This window comes from Accipiter gentilis, chromosome 2 (assembly GCF_929443795.1).
Source record: "Accipiter gentilis chromosome 2, bAccGen1.1, whole genome shotgun sequence".
Lineage (NCBI taxonomy): Eukaryota > Metazoa > Chordata > Aves > Accipitriformes > Accipitridae > Astur > Astur gentilis.
Genome location: NC_064881.1, coordinates 45018756 through 45028660, shown reverse-complemented (window position 1 = coordinate 45028660; position 9905 = coordinate 45018756). Strand labels below are relative to the sequence as shown.

Below are 9905 nucleotides of genomic sequence, written 5' to 3'. Positions count from 1 at the left end.
CAGGTCTATGAAATATTACTGCTTCTTGTTGCTTTTGTGGCTAGCTAAGAGTTTTACATTAATAGTTTAACCAAGGTAGATCATATAAAAGAAACCAATTAAGAAGCTTCAAAGAAGAAAAAAAAAAAAGTTATGTTTTTAATCATGGGAAGTGAACACAAGACACAAAGAGCAAAGTCTATGTTCCAGAAACAAGCAACCAAACAGGCTTCATCTTACTTTTACTAAGGACTGCAGAGTTTGAGCCTCAATTCCTTGACAAAATGGCATAAAGGGAGTTTTCAAACTCCCCCTGTTCCTTTAAGAACGCTCTATCTCTAATTTCTAAGGTGCCCCCCCAGCCCTGCTGCACTAGCCCTGGAGTAAATCATCACTGGTACCCTGCAAGTATCTTACAGAAAGCCATATAAATCTTGCATTACAGCAAAAGAGAGAGGAAAAACCAGGTAAAACTAATTTGGGACTACCGGGTAGCCACTGGTTGGTGGCACACTGGCATTCAGGCAGGTTGCCCAGCTGTTGCAGGGCACAGGGTGCGATATCATCTCCTTCTCAGAGGAGGAAAATCATAAATGTTTGAACTAAAGCATCACTCCGTAGAAACCAAGTGAGGAAAATATCCTTGCCAGAGCAGCGAGGGAAGGAGCAGGCAGGGTTGAACGCAGGGCTGCTGCTCAGACTTTTTGGAGCCCCCGGGGCAGCTTGTGTTTCCAGGCGTTGCATATCTGATTTCAGCCTCAGCCATGGGCAGGCTAAGGGTTAACGGGAGACGCAGCACGTTAACTGTATCTGTGGAGATTATGGCATGTTTATCCAGTGTTCAGATTTCCTGTCTGAGTGTTTGGATTTCCTGAAATCCCTGCTATCAGCCCAAGTGCTGTCCACTGAGCAGACCTTACTCTCTCTCTCTCTCTCTTTCCCCCCCTTTTTTTTTTTTTTTTACTTTGCTCACATGGTAGGTTTTCCTTCCTGCTCTCTTTCCAGTTGTAGTGCCTGTGTCTCCTCACCCGTCAGGACATTTATGGATGCAGATCAACACTCTTAGACTCCAGAACTCTGGGGATCGCCGTACATTGGATTTCCTTTTTTATTATTATTATTTTATTTCACCTTATTTTATCTTTTTGTGGCAAGAAAACTTGAAGAAACATGCTCTTTTTTCAGCAGCCCATGGAAGAATATGTTTTAGTCTGAGATGGAATAATGGCCTTAGGTTTGAGGACCAAATCTGGAATGGGAATTCAGACTGCACACGTCCTGGTGAGTTACAACGCGCTGGGGCTGAGCATGGCTGGTAACGAGCAGGTCTGAGAGAGGGACAAAGGCTGAGCACGTCCATTCAGTGTGGCTGCTGAGCAAACTGCAAACAGCAGATGGGTGAAGCTGAAGTCAGACCTTTTTCCAAAACAACAACTGAAGTCGATTTTTAATTCCTAAAAATACACGCTGCTCTACAGCTCAGATAACATCTAGGTAAACTTTACTGTAGCAAAATGTATAAGGCCAGATTCTGTGAGCCATTACTCATGTAAGTAACTTTTACTCACATGAACAACCTCAGTGACTTTAAGAAGAGCTCACGTAAGAAAAGACTTACAGAATGGGGCCCACGCTAAGTAAATTGCAACGCCTCAATCTCAGCGAAAATTAATCTTAAAAGAAAAATGAGAATTTTCTGAGTGTCTTTGCATGTTTCGTTGGTCTTTTATGTTTTATTGTTGATCTAGATTTAAGTTTTAAGAAGAATCCATGCGCCAACTATTCCTCCTATTGTCTCTTAAATAAGTTTGCAGTAGGAGTGACAACGTATTTCAGGCAGCAATGTTCCGGGAGGCCAGAAAGGGGCTTGTTGTTGTTGGAGGGAAAATGCTGAGTGCTATGCTGCTTTGAATGAACTGGAAAGCTGCATTCAGTCATGAGGCTTAGCTAAGGTTTTCACTTTATTTTTGGATGTGAGAGTCCATGATGGCATTATTAGCCCTAGGTGGTTTTAGTTAAACCACGGTCACAAATGCAACGAGTTGACCAGTCTCAAAATCAGTGATTCAGCATTTGAAAAGGAAAAATCATCTTTTCAGACCTCTTCGAAGCAGATTTCATTGTTGGCACCCATGGAAGTGTTGCTGGAGTAAGATGTGGAAGATAAAGCATCATCACTGTTGCAACTTTTGTTCTGTCCCATAGCTGGAGGCTGTGGTTGCGCTGAACATTCCTGAGCTGCTCCTTGGAGCTGCTCCAGGGATTCGATTCTCTAATTTTAGGGAAAAAAGCTTGATTCAGTAATTCAGTTAGGAAACATCTACAGGGAAAACAGCTTTCTACAGTAATTTTACTTTAGCCCTGATTTTCCTTACACTATTGAATATGTCCTGAATTCTAGTGTATACTACTGCACATCAATCAAGAGACTTTAACATTTAAATTCTTGGGATTTAGCAGGACAGAATACTTTTCTTTTTTATACCAATAAAGGCAAAGAGCCATTTTCCAAATTCTTTGCAGAGCTTCCAAATCTGAAGTTTTAAACTAATTGCCTAGTGTGCCAGCTTTCCGCACAACCCTTTGAATGTGATCCTGCTGCTCTTCCTCAAGGTTTCCTTTGGTATCAGTGGAAGGTTTGTGTGAGACCAGCCAGACCAAACTAAGGTCTTTTCTGCCTGCAAGCCCTCAGGAATCCAGTTTTAATTATTAACATGGGGCAATGCTGAAACTGATGGCATTTTATGCATTGAAATGTTAGTTCTTGCTGTGTATGTCGCTTTGTACTCTTGACTGACACTCAAAAAATGAAAGGGACGACAAGGAACCCCTCACCTGAGTTAGACCAGACCATGGTGCCCTGCCTTGTGGTTAGCATGCAATTTGGTGGTCTGTGGTTATGGGTGCAATTAAACTGGCTAAGGCAGAAATGTGCTCCTCTCAAAGCTGGCAGAAGAGTCAAAGTGTCAACAATGATCAGCAAAGTGCAGAAAATAGAGTACAGATGATGACTCAGGGGAAATACAGAGACTTGTCTAGGTCTGCCCAAATTTCCTAGCTTTGGAAATTTTGTTGGCTTTCCAATGAACAGGATGCTTGGGACTGGGTCTGTTGTGGGGGTTTTTTTCCCCTTTTTTGCAGGACTGTCAGAACTTTCTGGTTTCAGTCAGGTTGGAAATGCTGTGGGAATAGTTTTTTCTGGTGGTATTTTGGTATTTCCTCTTCTGCTCACACCCAGACCAGGAAGTGCAGAAGCACAACCTTCAGCTCATTGTGTACGTGTTTCTTTTTATAAACCTGAATTCTCTTCCCTCCCTGTCGGATTTTTTTTTTTTTTTTTTTTTTTTTTTTTGGGTGTGTGTGTGTCCTGATAGCCCTAACATAGGATTAAGGTTCTGCTTGATTTAGACTGGGGGAATTTTTTATATGTCTTCATATAACTATACCAAGCACTAAATAGTTCCTTAATAAGTAATTATCACATTAGTTTTGAAAGGTCTAAGTGCAATATTCCCAACTCAGCTACCCACAGCCAATAATGTTAATATGCCAATATACCCCAGTAGCTGTTTCTGCTGGGATTTATACCTGTACCTTTAGCAGTGTGAGGACTAACTGGCCACTAAGACCTATCCACTCAGTTGCCCATGAAGAAATTCTGCAAAAAGTGATTTTTTTTTGGTAACTGGCTGCATCATTAAACTCTCTAAGATTAGACACTTTGTGCTTTAATGGTCTTTCCCTCCCTCTTTTTCCCTTTCTGTATCAGTGAGGAGGTTTGACTCATGTGCCCTCACTCCATGTGTCCAACTCATTCACCATCATGACTGCCAGTCCTCCTGCCTTTCTTGCTGTTGTTGGCAAGTACGGATAAACAGTTTTGACAGGCATAGAGTCCTGCAGAGCTAACTTCATACGCACAGTGATGTTTCTCTGCTCAGATGATGAATGGACCAGAGGAACTAAATCACTTTCACTGAGACTGGTCCCCACATCCAAAGCTTTTAACCCTTCCTTTTTGCACTGTTTTCCACAAAAAGCAAAGAATGCAATTTTGTTTTGTATCTGAGCAAAGTGGATCACATTCGGATTGCAGCTTTTCCTTCAACACTCTTCTAGCCACCTTGTAGAGTCTTTAATCCGCCATTTTATAAGTGAAAATAAACTTGAGATGGATCTTAAAGTTGGCCCATGGCAAAATAATTATCTATGTTTCCACTTGGGTCCACTCTCATGAGCGCAACATGGACAGCTATGCCAATCGTGTTTGGAAACTGTCCCCATGTAGGATTGGGTTTGTAAGACAATTTGCTCCTCAGCACCTTCATAGTCCTCAAAAATACAAGGAAATGCATGCAAGGGGAAGTTAGTTTACTTCATTAAAAAACTCTGTAATTTAAGAAGATTTAAGTAGAGGCAATGGAGTTACTGAGGGGTTTTGAGCTCTGTGCTTGTTTTGGGGTGTTTGGTTTCTCGTTGCTGTTGGCTCTAAGTCTCTTGGCCTTTGAGGAGCTGCAGTGCTTCAGAGGGAGGGCATGAGTGGGGGAGGGAACGACAGCATGGTTCATTATTGCAGACACCGATTAGCAGCATGGCTCAGCCTGGACCATGTATCGCTCTCCTCCCACGTGGTACCCACGAGCCAAGCTCCATCCCTGCTGAACAGGGCGTGATGTGAAGTTCCTCACTTGGTTCCCCCCAAACCCCAGAACCATGAGAGGAAGCGATGCTTTTCGTGTATCCTCCTCTATCTCGGCTGGAGTTAACAAAATCCATCTGCCTCTGTGAGTCAGCAGAAAAGTATTCAGCTTTTATAAGAGTTAAGGGACATGGGATAGGGCAATGTCAAAGCGCAGGAGACTTCTCCCGGCTTAGCGTTTGCACGGCACGCATGGAGAGGAGGTCGCATTTTCAGTTCTCATTCACCAGACGAGCTGATTTACACCAGGAGAGGACTTGGCCTGTAGCGTACATGGCCACAGCTGTCGAACAAGCTTCCTTTCATCAGCGGTAAACGCGAACAAATGTGCAATCGGCAACAACCAATGCACACTGCGACACGGTGGCTGCTAGCAGTTTGGAAAGTTGAAAGAAAACTCTATTTTCTTCTCATCAAAAGCAAAATGAGGAAGCTTCCCTCCTCCCCTTCCGCCCCCACCGCTACCACCCTGGCTCGAGCAAGTTGATCCGTAGGTATTTGTGTGGGGGTTTGTTCTCAATGGTTAACCACATAACAATTTGAAGCATGTGGCTAACTCAAAAGAAACTGCCTTTAAACGTTTGCAGACTGTAATTGTGTTAGGGAGACCGGAGCCCTGGCCGGGGGCTGCTGGCCGCCCCGGAGTAACATCCCACAGCAAGGTCCCGCGAAGAGGGAAAAAACCTGATTTTATCTCTAGGAGCTTCTCTTCTTGCCGATGCTCTGCAGCCAGGGCCAGATGTTCCCCACCTCCTGTTTCATGTCTATTTGGTGTGTCAGGGTGAAATACCCGGCAGGAAACAAAACAGAGAGAAAAGGGGTGGCGATGAGGGGGAGGGCGTTTCGGCACGCAGCTTTCATAAATAAAGCCGGAGGAAAAATAACAAACAAATTGGAGAAGCTTTGCCGCGAAGCCGAACGTGCCTGAGACCGTTGGGCGATCCGCAGGGGAAGCGATGAAAGGCGGGTGGCATGGGGCGGGAGAACCAGGCTCCGGAGGGAATGGCAAGGAACAACCCTGCTCGGGGTGGTAAAATGCCCCATTCAAGCTCTTCCATCCCTCAAACCTGAATTGATTGGGCTGAAGGGAGGATATGTGCGAAAAAGACGTGAGTGGTTGTGCTTGTGGGAGTAAAGATCCCAACACCCTCACGGTGCCACGGCGCTCGTTATCACAGAGCCACAGGGCTATACTAACATCCAGTTCTAAAGACTTCTGGGCTTGAAGAAACCAATAAAACGGAAGATTGCAACATTTCCCCATGGGAGGAGATGCCTGTGAGACATTCTGCAAGTGGTTTGTGACTCCCAAAGGTCATGGGCTTTTAATTTCCATCCATTTCCAGTGCATCCTCAGTCTGTGATTAGGTGAGCCTCTCCCTGGCTACAAACAGACATGCTCTTAAGTGTTCATTGCGCAAATAAAATAGTGCAATTAATCTTCTTCAGCCAGCTGCAGGCCTCATTTGTAATTCAGCAGGTAAAAATACCCTATCTGTACAATCACCAGAATGGCCCCTGATCTAGGAAAGCAAATGACATTTGGAGTGTGGCCTTAAGGTTGAAAATTCAGCCTGCTTTGGAGAAAGGGCAAATGAGGCTTTGCCAAGTCTTGTCTCTCAGTTACAACAGCTGGAGCAGTGGCCTTGTGGCACAGGGATGGGGTGGGATTGCAGTTAGAAACCGAGCCGTGCCCTAGGGTCCTGGGACGATCTGCACCCACGTGCATTTCCCTGTATCTGTTCTCCAGTCTGGGGAGAAAAGAAATCAGCTTTTAGTTTGTGGCTGAACAACAGCCCTGGGATTGTCACCTTCTGGCACTGAATTATGATGTGACCACAGGCAAGTCCCTGCATGGCACTACCCAGATCAGGAGCAGGAGAAGCGTGGCTGGCTCCCCCTTTCTTCTCGTTCATCTCTGGAGTAGCCAGAAGGGAGCACGTAAGTGGGAAATGCAGGGCACGTGGTTGATGTGCTCCTCAAAACTACTGGGGCAAGAAGAGGGAGTTGTCTCCTGCCAAGGCTGGCACAGCTGCATGGCTTTCTTATAGCAGTTGGCCAAATGCATAGAAAGCAATTTTGTTCTGGCCAGAACTGCCAGCCAGAGAGGCAGTAGGACATTTCAGGCACTAGGACAAGCCTTAAGGTATCTAGATTCAGCATAACACCAAGCACCTAGCATAATACTATGGTTCTATATAAGAACATAAACCTGTCTGAACCAGCACTTCAGGATCCTGTCTCCAGTAGTGGCTGACGTGTAGGATGCAAGAGTTGAACAGGGAGAACATGTAGTGGTATTTTCCCAGATGATGGTCCCAGCTTTCCAGGATCTCACCCACAGGATTTTCTGAGTCAGAGCTCATATTTAGGATGTACTTGTCCTGCAGATATTTGCAACATGGATTTGTAGGCTTTTTTGTACTTAAACTAATGGACATTTTAAGCATCCATTAAAAGAAGGCTTATGCGGGTACAACAAATTGGTAGACAAAAATGGGTAGACAAAAATGGGTAGACAAATCCATGGAAGGAATTTTGTCCTGAATTTGCAGCTATTAAATCATTATTGACAGAGAGGGTCCAATCCTAGTCTCCTACCTGATTTATAGTAGTGCTACAAACTGAATTTTGTGGGAATATTCCAGATTTATTTGTGGGTAAGTAAGATCTATGCCAGCACCATGGAACTCTAACATTTATTTTACCTAATTTAGCATGGAACTATGTTGCTACTTTCCTTCTGCACTCAAAGCCAAGCAGTGCAGTAGTCACCCAAATTAATATGCTTACTGATGTAATTATTTAGCTAATGGTATATTTGTCATAAAATGTGTAAGACTGCATTCTCTGCTGATGTAGGATATCGGCTTCACCCATCTGATCGGAGTCAGGTTGTAGTTCCATATCCTTTAATAATTATTTCAGCAGGTGTCCTTTTATTCCTGTTCATAATTAGGAGCTGAGTACTTAGCAAAGCTTGTCAGGATCAGAAATTCCTACAATTCAATAGTTATCTATATTCATGAACAAAGAGGATCTCTACCTTGGTAGAATAATTTCTGAAGATATTTTATTAAAACTAATGGGTACCATAATTCTACATTAAATGTAGAGCTTTTAAATTATTATCAACCAGCAGGGTATAATTCTGATCTTACACTTGTCCTACACTAATGTCACAATGTGACTCCAGATTTATTCAATGGTAAGATAGTTCTTAGCCAGAATCCAAGATATCATGGGTGATTTAAACTTTATCAATTTTATTTTCTGTGTTTATGAAGTTGTGGTTGAGAAAGAGCTATCATGTTCACATGTTGACCAGAATGGGGTTAAAAATCTACTTCTGACCCAAGATGATCTACAGCTGGTATTTGTTCTCACTACCTAGACAGACAAATGGGATTTGGCTTAGTTGAAACAAATTTTCTTACCATTGAGAATATTAGACTTAAAGGGTGTCAGTAGCAGCAGGAACAAGGATAAAAAGGTGATTGTAAATCATGTTTTGGTCCTGTATGCTGGAGCCATACGACAGCCTACCTGACACCTGGTCTGAATTAGAGAAATCACTTGACTGTTTTGATTTATGTTTTTCTTCCCAGAGTTCCTAGGAAGCTCAGAACTGTAATTACACAGTCCCCCCTATAGGGTGGTATATACATGTATGCACATGGTATATCATAAACTCTTATTCTTCGTCCCTTCCATTGATTTCAAGCACAGAGACCAGTCTGGCTGTAAGGTTCTGTGCTGGTTTTGGCTGGGATAGAGTTAATTTTCTTCACAGTGGCTCTAAGGGGCTATGTTTTGGGTTTGTGTGGACACAGTGTTAATAACACAGGGATGTTTTCATTACTGCTGAGCAGTGCTTACACAGACCCAAGGCCTTTTCTGCTTCTCACCCCATCCCACCAGCGAGCAGGCTGGGGGTGCACAAGAAGTTGGGAGGGGACACAGCTGGGACAGCTGACCCCAACTGACCAAAGGGGTATTCCACACCATAGGATGTCATGCTCAGTATATAAAGCTGGGGGAAGTAGAAGGACGGTGAGGACATTCGGAGTGATGGCATTTGTCTTTGCAAGTAATTGTTAAGCGTGATGGAGCCCTGCTTTCCTGGAGATGGCTGAACACCTGCCTGCCCATGGGAACTGGTGAAAGAATTTCTTGTTTTGCTTTGCTTGCAGGCACGGCTTTTGTCTTACCTATTAAACTGTCTGTATCTCAACCCATGAGTTTTCTCACTTTTACCCTTCTGATTCTCTTCCCCATCCCGATGTGAGGGGAGTGAGTAAGCAGCTGTGTGGTGCTTAGTTGCCGGCTGAGATTAAACCACGACAGGTTCCTCTTCAGCCAGAAACCTCCTTGCTCCAAGGATAATTTCTAAGACTAATTCTGCTCATTTTAAGACTGTTTCATTTCCCAAACAGCCAGAAGGCCCTAAGGAGCTCCTTCTCAAGGCTGGGATCTGCAATAGGCCCATGTCCTGTGAATCATATTGGCAGTTTCCTAATTAAGTCCTCCAATCACTACAACTTGAGCAAGAGGGTTAATCTTACACGTGAACTCCTACCATAGATTTGCACCATTAGACAGATCAGGCACAAGAGGGAACATGACCCCAACCAGGGAGACCAGGTTTAGCTTGACCCTAAGGAAAACAAGGAATCTTAGACAACACTTTTTCATGATGCTGGATGCTGAAGGACATCATTTAAGGGAATCTTATTCCTGTTGCAACTTACATCCTGGGAGAAAAAAAGAATTTATATCATGGAAATTTAGATCATTTAAATGAAGTTTAAATAGCGTGTTACTGAGAACTCTGCAATATTTGTAGCCTGGTCTCTATGAATGAGGCTGAGCTAATTGCATGGTGTGTGCACGTGTGCCCCCAAGACTTTGAACCTCCCTCAACCAAGACAGATGGAGGAACAGAGGGCTCAAGTGCTCCTACACATTTTGTAAAAACAGGCAGACGGCTAGAAGAAAAAAACCACTGTTTGTAACCTCTGACTACCTCCTCCCCAAAGGAAAAGCCACAGCTAGTGTGAGATGAAGAGAATTTCCACAGGAGTGCTGTGCTGTGCTCACCACAACCTTGGGGAAAAGCTTCCACAGGCATTTGCCCTTCAGGCTGTGCTCCCAAGTCCTCCTGCTCTTCATGCAAACCTGTGTGTGCCAGCATGGCTTTAGGAGCAATAACAGTTAGGTGAAAGAC

At 43.9% G+C, this 9905-nt stretch overlaps 1 protein-coding gene across 2 annotated transcripts in view; it reads left to right on the top strand.

Annotated features, from left to right (window-relative positions):
- Positions 1-996: 996 nt before the first annotated feature.
- Positions 997-9905, top strand: part of ASAP1 (ArfGAP with SH3 domain, ankyrin repeat and PH domain 1) — a 161401-nt gene continuing 152492 nt past the window's right edge. For both annotated transcript variants that reach the window (XM_049827698.1, XM_049827688.1), the window contains exon 1: positions 997-1260. The gene's annotated coding sequence lies outside the window, so the exon portion shown is untranslated. The remainder of the gene's footprint in view (positions 1261-9905) is intronic.